The sequence below is a fragment of the Bradysia coprophila genome (assembly GCF_014529535.1).
Source record: "Bradysia coprophila strain Holo2 chromosome IV unlocalized genomic scaffold, BU_Bcop_v1 contig_5, whole genome shotgun sequence".
Lineage (NCBI taxonomy): Eukaryota > Metazoa > Arthropoda > Insecta > Diptera > Sciaridae > Bradysia > Bradysia coprophila.
In genome coordinates, this window is record NW_023503374.1 from 7,615,932 (window position 1) to 7,635,278 (window position 19,347).

At 35.4% G+C, this 19,347-nt stretch overlaps 1 protein-coding gene across 1 annotated transcript in view; it reads left to right on the forward strand.

Moving 5' to 3' along the window:
* Window positions 1-19,347, forward strand: part of LOC119071990 (neural cell adhesion molecule 2) — a 100,087-nt gene that overhangs the window by 24,543 nt on the left and 56,197 nt on the right. The window lies entirely within an intron of this gene.

The following is a 19,347-nucleotide window of genomic DNA, read 5'->3' on the forward strand; positions in this document are numbered from 1 at the left end:
TAAAATGGGAATAAAGATAAATGGAGAGTACCTGAGCAATCTCCGCTTCGCTGATGACATTGTACCGATAGCAGCGAATCTAGGTCAGGCTCAGCTTATGCTACAACAGTTAAGTGAAGAGGCAAGCAAAGTTGGCCTCAAGATGAACTTATCGAAAACAAAAGTCATGACCAACATCGGGGACGATAGAGAAATCAAAATTGGTGACACTGTCATTACTGTCATTGAACGAGTCGACAGCTATGTATATCTAGGACATAAACTGAAGTTAGGTCTGGACAACCAAACTGCAGAAATAAGACGTAGGATTGGTCTTGCATGGGCAGCGTTCGGAAAACTCAGACTAATTTTCAAAAGCAAAATGAATAATAGTCTGAAACGCAAAGTTTTCGACACTTGTGTCCTTCCAGTGCTCACTTATGGAGCGGAAACGTTAACTTTAACGAAAGCATCCGAAGATAAGTTGAGAGTGACACAAAGAGCCATGGAACAGAGTATGCTTGGAATAACACTCAGAGACAGAATGACGAATCAATGGATTCGACAACAAACCAGGGTCGTTGATGTCATGGAAAGAATAGCATCTCTGAAATGGAGCTGGGCGGGACATATTGCAAGAAGGACAGACGAACGTTGGACCAAAAAGATCATGAACTGGCGACCATATAAAAGACGAGCTATAGGTAGACCACCAGAGAGATGGATAAACGGAATTAAGAATATTGCAGGTACAAACTGGCAGCAAATGGCAATGGATCGTACGAAATGGAAAGAAGTTGGAGAGGCCTACATCCAGCAGTGGATAGAAACAGGCTGAAAAAGAAGAAGAAGAAGAAGAAGTCATCCAAGTATTTGCAATATGAACACATCAAGCATAGTTTTCCCAGCTCTTTGCAATCTTCAGTCGTAAATTCGGCACGCACTATGACCTGTTAAGACATTGAATGTAAAAATCAATTTTCGAAATTGAAATCGTTTTAACGTACACATATTCCAAACATGCAGAGTATGGACGAAATTAATGTTTAATTATATAACAAAACCGCCAAGAGTTTTCGACATCAGCAACGATTACCTTGCTAAACTCCATTAAGAGAACATAAATAAATCATCACACAATTTGTTAACATCAGTTTTCAACATAATGGAAAGTTACCCTCATAATGTATGCGTTCCAGAACATGGGAAATGAAAATGATTAATTACCACTTTGGAGAAAGTTTTAAACAAAACCGTATATCTATAATAGCGACTAAGAGGTGTGTATAAGTGTTATATAGTCAAGCAAAATAAAGAGAATGTTCCTAACAAGTTCTCATGCCGCAAAATATATATTTCACTTCTTGTTTCCTTCATTTGTGTGCTATACGATCGGCTGAGATGTAGGTCGAGGAAACAATAACGGATGTGGATTGTGTGAGAATCAAAACACCGACCGACGGACGTAATATCAATGGGACAGCATCACAATTAAGTATTGAAATGCAGAAAAGCTGATGCGGTGTGTGTATATTGCTTTGCAGGAATCACTTATTAGGTCCATGATCGCTGTTCTTCTAATCAAGGAGAAAGTTTGCAATTGAGGCTGTTAAAATCAATATCTCAATTTGCCCGACTCTGTCGAAAATCGGTCGTTTATTATTCTGATTTATATGCCCATGAATGGCACTAATATAATTGCAGCATATGCATAGGAAGCGGAGCAAAAGATATAGAAAGCACACTCACACACCAAACACACATATTATATGACAATTGATTTATGTTTGAGTAAGCTTCGTTTCACACCCAATATGTGTGTTTATGTGCGATGCGGTTCAATGTGGGTCGACGTTGGGCGTCGCATATTCAAATATTTCGCAAAAAAAATGTTTTATATTTAAAAACAAATGAGAAAAAGTGAGGCTTAAAGCAAACATTTCGAATAATTTTTGCACCACACAGTGTCGGTGATGTTTATGCATACCCTTTTTGGGAACTTTTTACTTTTATGTTACGATAATTTTGAACATTTTTGGGAAAAAAATGTTTTTCCGAAATTTGCGTCGTTTGTCTTAATTTAGATAACGTTTTAATGTTCATCTGAATCTGAAATTTTAGTTGGTTTTTTTCATGTAATGTTAAAGAAACAGGAACTTAGAAAAATCGACCCGCGTACACAGTCAAAACTATTGATTGTGCTAATCCGTATAAGTTTCACATTTTACTTTTGCAGCCAATTTTCCCTAGCACAAAAAAAAGCAAAATAAATAAAAGTGTAGTGTTCGACCCAACAACTTAACTTCAAATATTCAATTCAATGAAACCTCTAATCGTTGGGTGCTCTTCTTTCCAATCGATACCACAAAAAGAATCACAGAGATGAAAGGTTTTTCTTCTTTTTTTTGCTTCTTCTTTCAATACACAAACTCAGTGATTCTTCGGAACAAATTTTTCTCTTCCACGTCATCAAACCAGAACATACTGAATAAGGTCAACTTCTCGTGTATGGATTTTGATATGGCTTTTGTGGTGTGTTTTTCTTTATCGAAACTTTTCGCCATCCGAAAAAGAAAACTCGCATAAGTACATATAAGGAACAGTTGAACGAGGAAAAAAAATTGTATAAAAAGCAAACCGCCCGTTTGGTACACATATTAAAAAAGATTTATTGGACCAATGTCTAACGGAACGATGCTTATGAGATTATCATTTAGTTTGTGTATTTCTTTCTGTCTATATAAATGTCCCCCCTCTAATAACTTAACATTTTAGTTCTTAGTGGGTGTATTTCGGTTGTATATCTCATAGTAATCCGATTGTCCATTCGTTTGTAATATATAAATTTTAGTTTGAGGAATTTTCTTTCTCAGTTTTTATCCTTATTTATGTCCTCGGCTCAGTCGATAGATTTAATTTGAGATCCGAGAATGTCGTTATATTTCGGCACACAGCATCGGAATGAATTATTCTGTCTCGTCGAACCATAATTAAATCACTTAGGAAATGAATAAATCATTGACAACTATTTGAGAAAATATTTCCCTCTATTATTAGTGTCACTGTAAGGCAGTGCCATCTATAGCTTATACTACTACGAAAGTCATCCACAACCATCACTCCAATTGATACATTGTCAATAATTCACAATACAAATTATCCTGGAACACACAAAATTCATGGGAAATGCACAAGGCAACTAATCAAGGACTATGGTTCTCATGTACCATCCATTTCTTCGTAATTCACAACGTATGGGACATTCAACGGTCTATTTGTGAATTCGCTGAGTTATGAGAGGCATGATAAGCGTATTATAATTCGATGGTTCACTGACTTGTGAGAATGCACAACAGGTCGATTACAGGACTAGGTACGGGAAATCAAATGAATGAAAAAAACAAATGTTTTAAATCAGAGGGCCCTTTTTCGGGAAATTGATTTTGTTAGAAAATTTCAAGAAATTCATAAAATCAATTTTTCATGGGAGAACAGACCATGTTTTACGTGGATAATTGTCTCTAGGGTTGTAAAAAAATTTATGAACAATCTTATTCCTACCTATTGTTGAAATATAGTGAATGAGAAGTTTCCAACACGAGCCGAAGGCGAGCCTTTTAGCATGTGTTAGGAAAATACCTACTACATAACTAGGGACGAGACTAGAGATGAAAAGTAGAAGACGAAGCCGAGGTCAATAAACCCCCGAAAACGAGACTTTTTAATTTTATCCGGAGTGGGTTTTAATGGATATGTTGCCGATGGCGTCGAAAGTAGTGCTTGCAACATGAGAATGATTGAAGGACGTAAAATCGAATACATTACCGATATGTAGAAAATCTATTATTTCCTTTGTTTTGCATCGCTTAGTGTTTGATCCTTCACTTCATTAGTTTTACTTATGCAATAACAATACGTATAAGAGCTATTTTTCTAGTCCACAACATATGACTGGCTGTTTCTGAAATGTACCTTCAAACAACTTAGGTATTTGCACTAGAGAATTTAAACAACCAACAGAGTGCAGCACACTAGAAAAACAACTTTTCACGTATATTTCCGACGATCTTTCAGAGCAACAGAATGCTTTGAAATAAAATGGTTGTCTTAATTTTCTCATACCCAGGATCCTAATTCGCAATACAATCAAACAAGGCATAATTAACCTGGTTAGTTTGCTATTCTTCGTAAGTGGTTACGACGATTCATTCGAATTACATTGATAAATTGTTTGCAAAGCCTGCATGAAATTTTCGGTAACACATTGTCTGGGTAAAATTTTCTTCATTGGAAATATCATTTAAGTATAAGAGAGACACATGCCTTTTGTTGAAGCAGTTGTAATGCTGTTGTACTAACATCCCCGAAGTCAAAACTTTTAATAAAATATGCATAATTTGATCCTTTTTATGCATACTATACACTATACACTTATAGCACCAGCGAACTGATTCCAATTGTGGCTCGGCTGCTCTTTTATATACAAATGGACGAACTTATTACGGAAATCTATTTATGGGAAATAATATCGAGAAAATACAATATTGTTTGTTCTTTGGATTCCATTTCGTATACTATCTATCGTAATGGACATTTATTTGTCCTTTTCGACAGTGAGTTCCAGTAATCGAATTCTATTAACCTAGGAATAGTACTCGACTCTGAATGTGTATACACACACATTGAATGGTTTGAATCGTTTCACTAGACAACCCTTAATAGCAGCTGCAGAGCTTTTATGTATTTTTTTGCTCATTTTTTTTTTTTTTTTTTTTTGCTATTCGATTGAGTCTATTCAATTTGTGATATTCTACTTCGTACATGGTTTATATGAAAATCGATGATGAAAAAAAAATGCAATTTCGGCAATTTTTCAAAAAAAAAAATGAAAGAAAATGAAATATGACAGAGGAACTATACTTTTCACATGAGGGAAATTCTAATAAAATTTTTATTTTCACATATTCTTAGCTGTAACAATACAGGAATACAGCATGTCATAATACAACGCTGCCACGATTGCCATCAATCTTTGTTAGAAATAAATTGACTTCGAACATGTGAAGTTTTTTCCAATAATTTAATAAAATTGCTCTTAAAAATAGAGCTGGAGAGAAATAAAAAAGCACGAGCGAAACAGATGAAAATGTGTGCAGCTGTTGAAATTCATATTAGAAAAAGCTTTAACACTCTGTGTACACGGAAAATCCTCCTTCTGTATCACATTTGTGTTGAATGCGATGTATGATATTTAGCTTAAGGATATTGCATTTTTCTTCGTGTATATTGGGGATGCAGAAAAGTTTTATTTCTATTTTTCAGTTTTCATTTTACTTTTACCATTTTCACAGACATACAACAACTGTCAGATAAAGATTTTATGGCTTAGCTGCTGTTCTTATACAAAAGAATATAAAAGTTTCTATTGTTGGGTATGCGCTTATAAGCGCTTCGGCTATCGTCTATCTGGCGATAAAGTGTAATACAAGACGATTTATCAGAAATTTAGTTTATTTTTCTTGTATTTTCGTTCACTTTTATTGTTGATGATCTCTTTCAGGTCGTTGCTGGATCTTTAATTGTTTTATTTAGTTGACTGGTGATAGTTAGAAAGGGAAAACCGGACTTAACCTTTAGCTTAACATTTTTATTGACAGTGACGACTAAAATAAGTGACGATAAGTGATAAGTAAAATAACAAATAAATGTTTTACCAGAAGTGAAGTGAAAGATTTTGCAGTAGTCTTCTGAAAATCATTTTTATGAAAAGAAGTAGCAGATTCGGTGATACATTTGTCGTCTGTGAAATGTCTGATTATTTGTTGTAGGCCAATTTATAATTCCTTTTTTATTTGTAATAGTATTTATATGGCAGAAATTGTGGAAAAATGGATACGAGGGTAATTGTGTTACTCTTGGGCGAGAGACACATTCACCCGAGTAAATCAATTTTTTATTATAATCCAAATCATATAGATTGAAATCTATTTACTTATCCTTATCCCTGATTACAAAAATTTAGCCTTTCAGAAAATAAGTGTAATAATATGAAATATGAAATGTACAATCGGGCACCGTGTTCCAAGCAGACTGAAATAGATTGAAATTATAACTGATCTGTTAGCGACAACAATAAGCAATGAGAATGTAAAAAAATAATTTAAATAACAAGTAGTAGATTTTATGGAATTCAATTGAATGGAATTTCATTTACTAAACGTACTAGTTGAACTCATTACTGGAGAGGGATGATTATAGTGTCAGGTCTCTTTTCTCTATTCTAAACTTTGCTGTTCCGGAGTCCTAAGATTATGTGCTATACGATGGCATTTTATTTGACTGAAATCCGTCGAGTAAAAAATTAATTATTTTTCTGTTGACAATGGTTTTGTGAAGATGGCAGCGACATCTTTCAGTGAAAGAGTGAATCGTTCTATATCAATAGAGTTTTGATTGAATAGAGAAAAGAGAACTGACGCCGTAATCCCTCTCCTGTTTCTCAGAACCTGAAAGTCATACAAACTATGTTTAAATACGATTTCTTTATCATTTAAGATGCGACAACATAGTCAATAAAGTTGATGGTTTGTGTCCGTTTGGACTTTGAACCAATGTGGCTCAACATCGATTTAATTCAATGTTCGTTCTGTGCGTTAATAAACTACAATCATTTAATTTTACCTTAGTTTAAACGACAATATAAACCGACTCAATCTGAAAACGCTGGTTAATATCGAAACCTCTATCGATATTGTTCATTTAAACATACTTTATCCCGCTCGATTGCGTAAAAAAAACTGCCATAGAAATGTCATAAATTTTCATCATACAACTGTATCAGTCATTTTTATTGATTTTTCATTGCAACGCTGATTCAGCGGAAAGTGGAAAATTTCCACATCCCAATGAAACTCTATATAATTCTGCGAGTTAACAAAAAAGTAATCCTACAATCCTAAAAGGAGAGAGAAAGAGGAGAAAAAAAACCAACAATCATGAACATTGAAAAAAAATTTAATGCCTGAAATCAGGCCAAATGTTTCGCTTGAGTGAAAAAGGAAAATATAATTTTCCCAGCGTATAGTCCTAGCGTCAATCTTTTCATGTGTGTTATTTTATTCAGATGCCAGTACATTTTATGTAGATCCTTTCCATACAATTCAATGTTAGAGATGTGTATGCAATTTAAAATCTACTATACAATTCTATAAATGCAGTTCGGTTTGTGCATGGCTCTTAAGCGACAATGAATAATTGTTGAATTAAATGGTCTAACAACAGTGTAAATTATATGAATACTGCATATAACTTGTATGTGTAAAGTGTACCAACATATAATAAGTGAATTGCACGAATGGGTAAATTGTACATTTTGATAGTGGGTTTTTGGCTATACTTACGCTTTCTGTGCTCGTCCGTAAAACGAGAAACTACATCAAATACTTACGGAATTAAATTTATATGTAAGGACGGAGGTAGAAAACGTTACGAATAAGTCTTAATAAAATGGTGTAAAATAGGTCACAGCTTACTGGTCGACTAATTTTGTCAAAGTAATTTTAATTTACGATTGTGAGTAAATTGTTCCCAAAAACGGTGACTCCATACATACACACAACGGCAAAGATTTAATTTATATTTGATTGTGGATTCCAATTTATTAACCAGCCAAACCGCAGCTTTAATATTTCATTTTGCTTTATTATTGGAACAAGACGGAAAAACAATTAAAATTGTCGGCCTAATAAATTCATTTGTACGGTGGGAAAGTTTCCTGATTTTAATGTGCGTATCGGTCTATGTTTTTGAGAATTTTCGTGAAATGAGTTAGGGCTTCTTTTGTGTAAAGCGAAATTTATGTTGCTCGGGAAACACCAGTGTCATACGCTTTTCTGTGGCTAACTTTCATTTAAAGATTTCTCTTCTTTATACATGAGACTACACTTTGTTAAATCTGTACTAGGAAAATGTAGAAATGTTTGGAAGAGTTTCGAAGCAATCGATGTCTATACACACGTAACCAATGGAGACCCTAATGGTTTTTATATGTCTCTCTCTGTGTGGTAAGATTAACATAATGCATCAGGTCTGAGAGGGAGTTTGGGTTTATCTTTGCATTGACACATAATAGTTATTTATGTAACAAGAATCGTATGGATGTATATTATCGCACTAGATGTCAGATTGCCAATCCGAGGCGAAGCCGAGGTTGGCAAGACGTCGTGTGCGATAATATACCAGCTGTTAAGTACTGTTAAAATAGGGAAAAAATACGTCCTGAAACAATGGACAAACAGAAAAAGGTCGTATTTTTTTCTAGAATTTTTTTGGTCAAAGTTTTGCTGTTACAATTTTTGCGTACAAGTGCAGAATGCGTCACCTACAGCGATATCAGTTGTTTTGAAAGTATGCCCAGGGACTTGCGTCACTTTTACTCTTTGAGTGTTTTTGACTGATCAGTACATTTGTGGACTATGAGCGGCCAGTATCATAACCTAGCGCACAACATTATTTGGTGATTTGAATTTTATGATAAAAATAATGGCGCTACATGTGGTGTCATTGCAACGCCACCCGTTATTATTTCTCTGTCTATAGCTGACCGACGAAGCTATCTTACAAGTCATGAAGCTTTCAAAGTTCGAATAGACTCAACAGCTGCTAAATTAAGAGTTTTCGTTCATTGTCAATCTTGGTTGCATTAAAGGTTTTATCTTATTTGCATCAAAGCAGCATCAAAACTTAGACCAAATTGATTTCATTTTATTGTCAGGAATTAGTAAACACCAAACAAAATTGAAACCGTAGCAGGCGATGATTGAGAAAATTCATTTTATTAAAATAAAGTCTTCGGTTCCATACCTTCGGTACGCTTAAATTTCTCAGTTTCTAAATTATATTCCAAATTTTATAGTATGAGTATCTATCAAAGAAAAGCCAACATTATTCGTGAACAGATCCATCAAAACGTTCCAAATTCCTTCGATCGAACGAAGATCGAAGAAATTGTAAAAATAATGGCCGGAGCAACTAGTAGTTATGTCATATTTTTCGAAGATGCTGCGCGGGCAATTACATACAAAGTGAAAACGAACGCATCAATAAAATATTTCGGCTTTAAAAATAAATTGGTTCAGTCATTACAAGACTTAGTACGACCAATATTGGCGATGACAATGAATTATGTTGGAACTTTAGAAGTGTATGCACTTAACGAATCCGGCACTGATTTCATAAGAAAGACAATAGACCTACCGCAATCGTCATCATCATCAGCATCATCGCTTACTCCTCAGGCATCGTCTAGTAGTGTTGTATCTGGATCTACAGATTCGGAAGCGTCAGCCTATCCTGGCAGTTCGCGGTCCAGTCCAACGAATGAAGATTACGTGCACACTAGAACATATTACGAAAACGTTTATGAAAGTTTGTATGGACGTCCCTATCCAAAATGATCTACATATTATTCATGGCACGAAATAAAGTTTTTGGTTTGTTGAAAGAATCGTAGACACAAAACGTTTTTTTCTTACGCGATCAATACTTTCGATGAATTCCGCAAAAAATTTGGCTTATCTTTAGAATTCATTTTCTGCTCTGTTTCGGTTGCCAGCGATTATTATTATCTTACATTCCACAATGGACAGATGCTCTTTGCAGTTAAGTGTAGTCTAAACCCGTACGAGTAGTGTACTCAATGTCAATATTTTTCGAAAAGTCTTAAATATTGAAATTACTCTGCAGAGGTGGATCTTTAAGTCAAATCTCTAAACTATCTTCCCTTAAAATTGCTCAAACTCAAAGCAATACAGAATGTCCCGCACGAAGTACGCCCGCACTATATAGTAATAGTAGGTTACATTGGATGTTGCGGAGGTAGTTCATTACATGAGGAATCAATTTTGTGATACGAGCCGAACTCACAAGTGTGGTTTTAAGCAACAAGCTACTTCTTGAATGATTTTTTCGTGTTAATAGACAACAGGTGAGTCCCAAAGAAGTCAAATATAACTGATTTTGGTGTAGGTGTCACTATTGGGCTTATGCGGGAATTCTGGTTTCTTCTGAAATTCAGTTATTGTTGAAGCTATTGTATTTAAAACGGTTGCTAAATTCATCACTCAAAAAGATTTAACAGCCAAAAACCTAGAGAATTATTGAATTTTAGAAGAAACCAGAATTCCCGCCCTGTGACACCTACACCAAAATCAGTCATATTTGACTTCTACGACACTCACCTGTTGGCTATTAACACGAAAAAATCATTCAAGAACGAAGGACACGAAGTTTCGTCGTAGAGCGACCTCGCTACAAAAAATTTAACAAAAACGGTACGCGTCGCAACCAATGAGCATCATGTTTGGTACCGTTACAAAGCTTAAGCTTAGGGCTAAGCAACTGTACATATTTTGATTAAAAAAAGTACGTTGGAAGCGTTCCAGCAGTGTTCAAAGTTCGCCGATGGTAGCAAAAAAAAGATGGTAAAAAAATTGGCCATTAGAGACAACATCTAAAAAATCAGTAGTGAATAGAGCTTGTAACCCTCTATCTATATCAACGATCTGAAACTTCCACTGTTGCTTCCTTTCGAAGATATCGTCGATTGAAAATCGTGATTTTTCGACTATTTGTGGCTACAGCTGCCCAACCAGATGTTCCAAGGTGAATTTTTTAAAATAAAAAGTCTTAGAATTAGTCCCGCTACCGATCCCAATATAAGTCAGAATCAACCGTTACTCTGCCGGCCGTGGACGACACAGCTGCTGGTTCTCAGAAACGACCCAGGCGTCCGGTCTGATTTTTTCCTGTGTGATGTTCTTGTCCATCACTGATTAATAATATGAAAAAAAAAAATATTGGTGGTCGGCATTCCCTATTTAATCTCGTTTCAAACCAACCGTGATCACGCCTTCAGCTTCGTGTTAAAATTTGCGTGCAGGCGCATATTCATCAGATCTCAATACTAAGTCACTTAACAGGATTAGGGTCGATTTTAGTATTTCAAAAAAATGTCTAAAAAAAGTCACATGCAACGGGAGAAAGAAAATCAAAGACGTATATTAAACAACGGATAAGCTTAGCAATTCGAAGAAACAATGCTGCGAGTGTGATGGCTACATTCGATACGTCCGAAAATATAAATGAAATATTTTATATTTTATAAGCGCTTTATTTCTTATAAAAAAAAGTTACAAATTTTCACTACAATTGTTAAAAGTTTCCTATATGCAGAATGAGCACCAGCTGGATCTACTAACACTTCTTGTATGAAAAACAATCAAAACACATTCTTAACAATGTGTTTACTTCATTCATGCGTGTTATGTGCGCGCATAGATGACGTTAACCTAGAAATGCATGTGTGTAGGTTGTCTTTGAATTGTTTACAATACAAAGTGTTTTTGTTTGTACACCATTCTGCGCATTCTGCACATAGGAAACTTTTAGCACTTGTAAGCCTTTTATGCAAATTAGATTCAGAAAACGCATCTAATTTTTAACTTAACATCAGACCGCTGTTGACATCTAGCTCAGATTGCTCAGAGGAGGAGTCTGGTGTCAAGTTTAAAATTATCGTAATCCGGATGCGTGTTCATCCTGTTTCCACATTGTAATGATCAGATCTTTTTTGACCGGACACCCGAGGATGCTTCTGAACTACCGTTTTTAGAATAGAAGGAAGCAGCCTAGTTCCTATAAGTTCGACTGCATTGAGAAGTATTCCGATAAACGAAGCATGATTCGGATTTACATTTTTTTAATCCTGCAATTCAGCAATTATTTTTTTTAAACAATTTCTGAGGGCGCTGCAGAAAAGGATATTTCTCAGACCCTCTGTTGAATAACATTCTTCAGCTACTCCACACCCTTGTAACCAATATTCCACCTAGCTCCCATTTTCCAACTTCCGTTTCGAGTGCATAACATAAAACTTTTGAGTTATTTGCTTTAAAATTCGGCAATTGTGTATAAATGAAGCATTCGAAATGCATCATTGATTGAATAAATCGACCTGAAGGCAATAAAATTCAAATTTATTGACCAGCGGCAAATCATTCATATGGAATATACTTGAAAATGTCGACAATTTTGATTCGATTTTTCTAATTTGTTAACATTAAAAATGGCCACCAGAATAATTTATGACAAAATGTTGCTAATTCAATAACTTCGTTCACCTTTTTTTCTGCAACTTTTCTTAATTAAATAAGTTAAGAAGAAAACGATGTTTAAACAGAGCTTTTCATTGTTGCTGCTATTCCGAAATGAAAGTTTTATTTTTCTCTCAATCTTCATTCCATTACGGGACTATGAGACGGAGTTTCTTAATTATAACAACGAAGTTAATGTAAATCAAATGATGTATAATATAACATTGTAATGGTGAATTTTAATCAAATGAAAAAAAAACGGGACAGATGAAGTTTATTAGGTATGCATTATTCATTGTTACTTAATTTTCCTGGAAATGGAAAACAAAAAAATAGTTTTGTGCTGCTTCGTATTTAATTTACAGTTAATTTAGGATCGAGTTTAACGTTAGAACAAGTTGGCGTGCATGATCTCTAGAAAATAAGGAAATACTGGATGAAGCTCAGGGAGTCACAATTATTTGACTTTAACAACTTTGACTTTAACTTTAACGATTGTTTTCATTCATCGGTTAAAGGTAAGCTTTAAAAAATTGGAACCTAAAAGCCTCCGAACGACCTCCACTATCAAAATTTTTTAACAGGCGGAAACGGATTTGTTCCACAGATTTTCATGCTCTATCTATCTTCAAATGACAATGTCGACAAGGTGAAGCAATGAACTTTGATTAATGTCGTCTTTGTCTTTTATAGCGGAATGTATGGTTAAGAGTGATATCGCGAAATCTTCGAACAACTTTGGGACAAGGGGTCACGGATATTATTGAGTTTTTGCTCATTCGATACATGGAAGCAGAACCGGCATGATACATGGAGCAGGATTAAGCAAGAAATAGAGTGTTGCAACAGAGACCATTGGGTGGAAAACTGGAGGTATTCGAAATGATTGATATGACGACGAATGTAAGCTTGCAACACAAGCGAAGAACGATGCAAGGTTGAGGACTCTGCAAACTGGAGCAACACGGTCAGCCACATTAGAATATCGAACCAAACGTAAAGATGAGTGAAAACTTCTCCGAATGAAAAAAGCAGAAAATGAAAGGAAGTTTTTCGTTAAAATATAAAATTTAGCAGAAACTGGGGACACTCGAAAACTATACCAAAAAGTTAAAAACGGATACAATCAACAGAACAGCCCCAACTGTGCGAGGATTCAAATGGTGTAGTACTAGCAGAGGAGAGACAGTACATGGAAAGATGGACAGAATTTTTCAAGAGTCTGCTACGCCAGAGTCAAACAGTAACAACGGAAGAAGTAGCGGAATCGGATTCACAATCGAGCGCACAAGCTGTGACGGAACCTACACTGGAGGAAGTTAGGGCTTCTGTTCTCAAGCTCAAGAATGACAAGGCCCCTGGATCAGACAATCTACCCGGAGGACTTTTTAAATATGGAGGTGATGCGCTGTGTGCACGGTTGCATGAGCTGATTGTGAAAATTTGGGAACGTGAAGAAATGCCAGAAGAATGGGAACTCGGAATCATTTGTCCAGTGTATAAGAAGTGCATTCGACTAATCGCAAGAAAATGATTTTGGGGCTCTTTTGGCAAGCCCTTACTTCATGACCTCGATCGTCGACAAAACAAAATAAAATTTACTCGCATCAGTTCAACGAATCGAATGAGCTATAACTCAATAATATCCGAGACTCCATGTCCAAAAATGTCTGATTTTGTTCGATGTTTTGGCGATATAACTCTTAAGCTAATGAAGTAAAAGATTGCGTTCAATCTGTTGAAAATACTTTATATCCAAAGAAGTAGTAGTTTGGATAGCTGTGCTGGTGATATGTAATGTTTGGCAATTCTAAAATCTTCAAAACCAACAAGTCCAAAGAACTACCCAAAATCGTTTTAATTTATCACAGGTTGACAACAGTTAAACGGATATGCTCATGCTTCAACATGTTACTTTTTGATACTATATTACACATATGAAAATAGTCTTACTCCTAATGCATACCGTGCGAGTCTAATAAATAACCTGTTTGCTGGAAACACACTCTCTGTTATTTAATGTAACAGGTCTTTAGATTCAGAATTTTACATCCAAGTCATTCAGATGGAAATTGTACTTTATCATCAAAATTCGAAAATAAACAAAATACTGCCGTATTGCCTTCAGCATGGCTATCTTATAAACATAAATTCGCAATACAACGAATATTTTCCAAGGTTTCGATGTACATTTATCTGTTTGTCGGTTGTGATAATGTAGTTATAACTATTGTTGATCCAGAAGCTGGTATTTGAATCGGAAATGAGGTAGTTGGTGATGTTTAACATTTAGTAGAATATGTTAGTCATTGAAAGCCTTACATTAGCCTTACATTGTTCATGGGTTTGGCGTTTATCTCTTTCACAACATTGAATATTAATATCATCGTGTCGTGATGTTGTGCTGAATAATTCAGAGAATCAAAAAAAAAACAAGACATTGCTTATGGAATAATCGAGGTGTGAAGATCAGAAATTCAAATTCAAAATCGGCAAATCATTTGAAGATATCGAGGGATTGTTTGGAAAGTGAGAGTTACATGAAGGAATTGTTAGCGTCTGAGCTTAAATGCAGCCCACACAACATTTTGTTATTTATACAACCGAGTGATAAATCATTTTTTAGACACAATATGCGGCCTCGAGTGACAATTCATATCGTGTGCCTAAAAAAGCATTTATCATCGAGTTGTATACAACATTTTTCGCAATAAAGGCAACGGACAGTAATACTTTTCGTCACTTGTTGCGAAAAGTGTATTTGAGTATGTTCTGTACCTGTATGGGGATCGAGACTTAGTGTTTCTCAAAAGCAATTGCTTGTCTTACCATCGTTGATCCCGCCTATATCTCAAACAAAAAAATTTTGATACTCTTCGGAACATAATTGGGCAGTATGTGCTTGCTGGAAGTTTGCCACTAGTTCTTTAGAAATCCTTGTTGCTAAAAAAAACCTTTTTTTTATTTTTATTTGAATTATTCGGTTTACATGATTTGAGGATACAGGTATCAAAACGACACGACTACAAGTTAGAGGTGAGTGGGCTGCCCATAAAAGTGGGCTGCCCACGCCCATGGGCATGCCCACGGGACATGGGCATGCCCACGGGACATGGGCATGGGCACTTTTCAATTTCGTGGGCATAGGGCGCAGCATGGGCACTTTTCAAAAATGTGTGATCCCACAAACTTAAGTCTTAAGCGCAGTCTAGACTTTCCGTACGATGTAGTATTGATTCAAGGAATTTTAAAACAGCTATCGCACATAAAATCGTGTTTCCAACTGTGCTGTCAACATCAGTTTCGCCTCAGATTGACAATTTTCACATTTTTAGCGAAAATTTCCTATGTGGGCCTTGGGCAAGGGTAGTGGGCATGCTTTTTAAGATTCTTGGGCATGGGCTGCGCCGTGGGCATGCTTTTTTTAAATTATTGGGCTTTGGGCAGGGCGGGCATAAAAATTAGGTATGCTTACTCACCTCTACTACAAGTAGTAAATTTCGTCCAACCTAGTCGACGATGGTATGGAGCCCATTACACAGGTAGGGTTCGCACGTTGTATCGCCATAGATATTCTTTGGAAGAAATATTCTCTTGCACGACGGTTTCCACTGTTTTCGACTAATTTCGAGCCGATTTTGTTTGCTAGCGACAAGACCTCTGTGCACCAAGTTCCCATCGTTTCGCCGGCGAAGGCGACAAAAATGTAATTGTTTTCCTCGATCTCACTAAAAAAACCTTTATATTTTTACAAGTTTTTTGTTGACAAGGGGTAAAATTGTTTGATGAATTTCTTAAATAAAAATAAAAATGTTAAAGGTTTCAACGATCGAACGCCGCTATGACAAAATTTAGTGTTGCCTCAAATGGAAAATTGGCCAAACCTCGTTACGAATACAAGTCTCACCTTCGGCTCTCTTTGCAACTTTTCGTATTCTGTAATGGCCGATTTTCCATCCGAGTTAACAATATACTATTGCAAAACACCCCAGTGTTGTCATAATCCAAAGATCAATACATACAGTCCATCGCTGATTATTGTCGTTGTTGTTGATAGCAGATGATTAAATAGTTGAAAGAGTTGTATTTTGAGTGGTATCATCTTTATGATTCATTCATTCGAACACTCATTTGCAGTCAGTAACACCTTGCTGTGTTCTTTGTTCACCTCTGATGCATTTCACTCATCAGGATCCCTCCGAATTACCAACACAAAATTTATAAATGCATTCGTCGAATCGGTTAACTGTTCATTTGAGTTAGTTATTGCATCGGTTATTGCCAATTCTTTCACAAAGAACATTTTCAAAACCAGTCTACCATTATTGAGCATTCTAATTACGTATTATATCGAGTGCAGCAATATGAAGCATATACCCCAGCGCATATATTTCATATGTATAAAGTGAGTGAAGAAAGCACATACGAGTTTATAATATTAAAGTTGGAAATTACCATTTTAACCATAATATTTTGTGATGGTACGATGCTGATAAGATAAAACTACTCTTGAAAAGTTCTATTTAAATTTGAACCGTGCATACATATTCTCAGCCATAGATAAAATACGTACGTATATGAACGTAATTGGTTCGCTTTAAATGATTGTATGAATAATGTTCCAATATAACTCATATATAGTTTTTAGTCTTTACAATATGAAAGTTAGAATTTCAAGTGAAGCAAAACTTAAATTTCGTATTTTATGTGCATGTTACTGCGCAAATTGCGAAATCGTTGATTAGTCGAAAAATGAACGATTAATATTGTTTAGTCAGCATGGTGTTATATAAGGTCCTTCTGTAAAATTGGACGGTTTTGTGGGTACTGGCTACAACACTTTTTATACGAATTTCTATTCACAACTTGTACTTAATCATGCCATTGCCTGTTTTTTTCGGCCGCGAACCATTCTTCGCGTTTCGGTTGGGTTGAACGCTACGTACCTCAATTTATCATAATTTCCATACAAAGTAGAATTACGAAACACCGCAAATAATATGACTTAAAATTCCACCAGTACCTATTCGGCGGGCGTTTCAACTTTGCATTTTCAAAGCGCTACAGTCATAAACAACTTTAGTAGATTAATTCATTTAAAGGTCATTATGGATTTACGGTTTTAACGCTAGGTTACAGTCGGTAGAAATAAACTTCTGTCAGAGAGTTGGTTTTGTTGATCATTTGTAGATTGTACGAGCTTAGCTCGTATAAAACTGAGATGCAAAATAAGCAAAACTTTGTATCAGAAAACATCAAGTGAATTGAAGTTACGACTGAAAAGACACTCTATGCGTCACTTTAGAATCAATGTAGGTAGATTCATCATCGCGTTTATAGAGCGAATAACCTACTTTTTTCATACTTGTGGAGTATTGAGGAACTTTAATGTTGGTATGATCAAACAAGGCAGAAAGTAGATTTTCGATAGACTAACAAATTAATAGTGATGATTCCCATTTTAGTTACGTAAAACGTACAATGTAAGAATTATAATTCGACTTTTCATCAACTTTGGGTGGTGGAATTCAGTCGTTAACAACAGAAAGCTCTCAATATGCAAAAGTACACTGAATCTAATTGGCTCATTATTTTCCGCTCTACCAGATAAATATTCTATTGAAACTATGCTTTGAAGTGATGCAATGTTTCAAAGGATGATTCAACGAAATTATATAGAAAAAATGATTGTCGTCGTAGCTTGTAAAACAGTTATCATCAATACTAATAGTGGACATTGTGTTTTCACAATTCCAGGTTGGTATATAACGATCTTGATCGCACTTTCGCTCCCCCTTTAGGAGGAGAGTACATCGCTACATCTGACTAAGAAGATATAAAGCAGATAGCAACTGCTTCCAAAGTCTTGCTATCTTAATATCTCTATTCTTTTGTCGGTATGCATTTGTTTATGCATGTTATGCAAAATACCAAACAGTTTTTTTCCCCTAAGCAAGCAACAACAACAACAAATGACCCACTTCTCTTGTTTTTCGGAACTTGAATCTAAGATGTATTTTCCCCAAAATTATAAAATCAACATAAAGTTGGTAAGTTTACGAGAGATGCCTTGGACTTTTAATAACTTTGCTGGAGAAAGAACAAACACGTTTCTCCATTTTCGTTCATTAATATTGAAGTTTAGAAAAAGGAATTGGAAGGAAGTAATTTTTGATATTACAAAGCAAACAGATGCATTGCACCGTGTTGTATACGGAAAGATGTGTTTTTAATTTTGTGCCACCGAGAATTGAAATACGACGGATTTCAATATCGATAACTAGATTGAAATGTCCAAAATTACAACACCCGTTTTCATGGCTTATTACAACACTCAAACCAGTGTTGAAATGAAATTCGTATGAGTTATTACAGCATTCGTTTTAAAAAAATGCAAAGCAACGTGATCGATCAAATTCGAAGAGTGATTGTTTACAATGAAAATTCTGAATTTTTGTGCATTTGTCTATTTCAATTCTCGGTTGGCACAAAGCATGATGTGTTACACGTATTGTAATGAGATTTTTTCAGCACACGACCCAATTTTCCTTACTCGCTCCGCTCGTAAGGAAAACTTGGGTCTAGTGCTGAAAAAATCAACATTACAATACTTGTAACACAACATACTATTACGCTTTCGTCCATTATTTTTATTCAAAAACAACAAAAGAATTAACAATCGTTAAATTTGATCCATGTCTGTGGTTATATTTATTTTTATTTTTGTGGGAAAGGTATCTCTCGCCAGCGTTTTTCACAATGACTCGCAAAGTGACATTTTTCATGTACAAAATGTATCATTTTATGTATCATTGTGAGATTTCTAGCAGCCATTTACAGACGTAGCGTTAAATATTTACCTTACAAGCGTCAAGGAAGCATGTGACCAGTACAATGTTTCCCATTTGTTAATTCTTTTGACCCATGCATTTTCAAGTGATGCAAAATCTATTACTACAATTCATCAACTTCACAACATTTTTGCTATAAAACAGCACATTGGTCAAAAGCTCTAGTTTATTTTCGACATCGTTGTCGGTAACAGATAGCATCGTAAAATCTAGTGGTGCGCTTTTAGATGTGCTCAATCCTCTGTGTTTAAAGGAGTTCTGCGAGATATAGACAGAGTGTCTCCCCAACAAATTGAAATAGTATGTTGTGTTACATGTTACAAGTATTGTAATGTTGATTTTTTCAGCACTAGACCCAAGTTTTC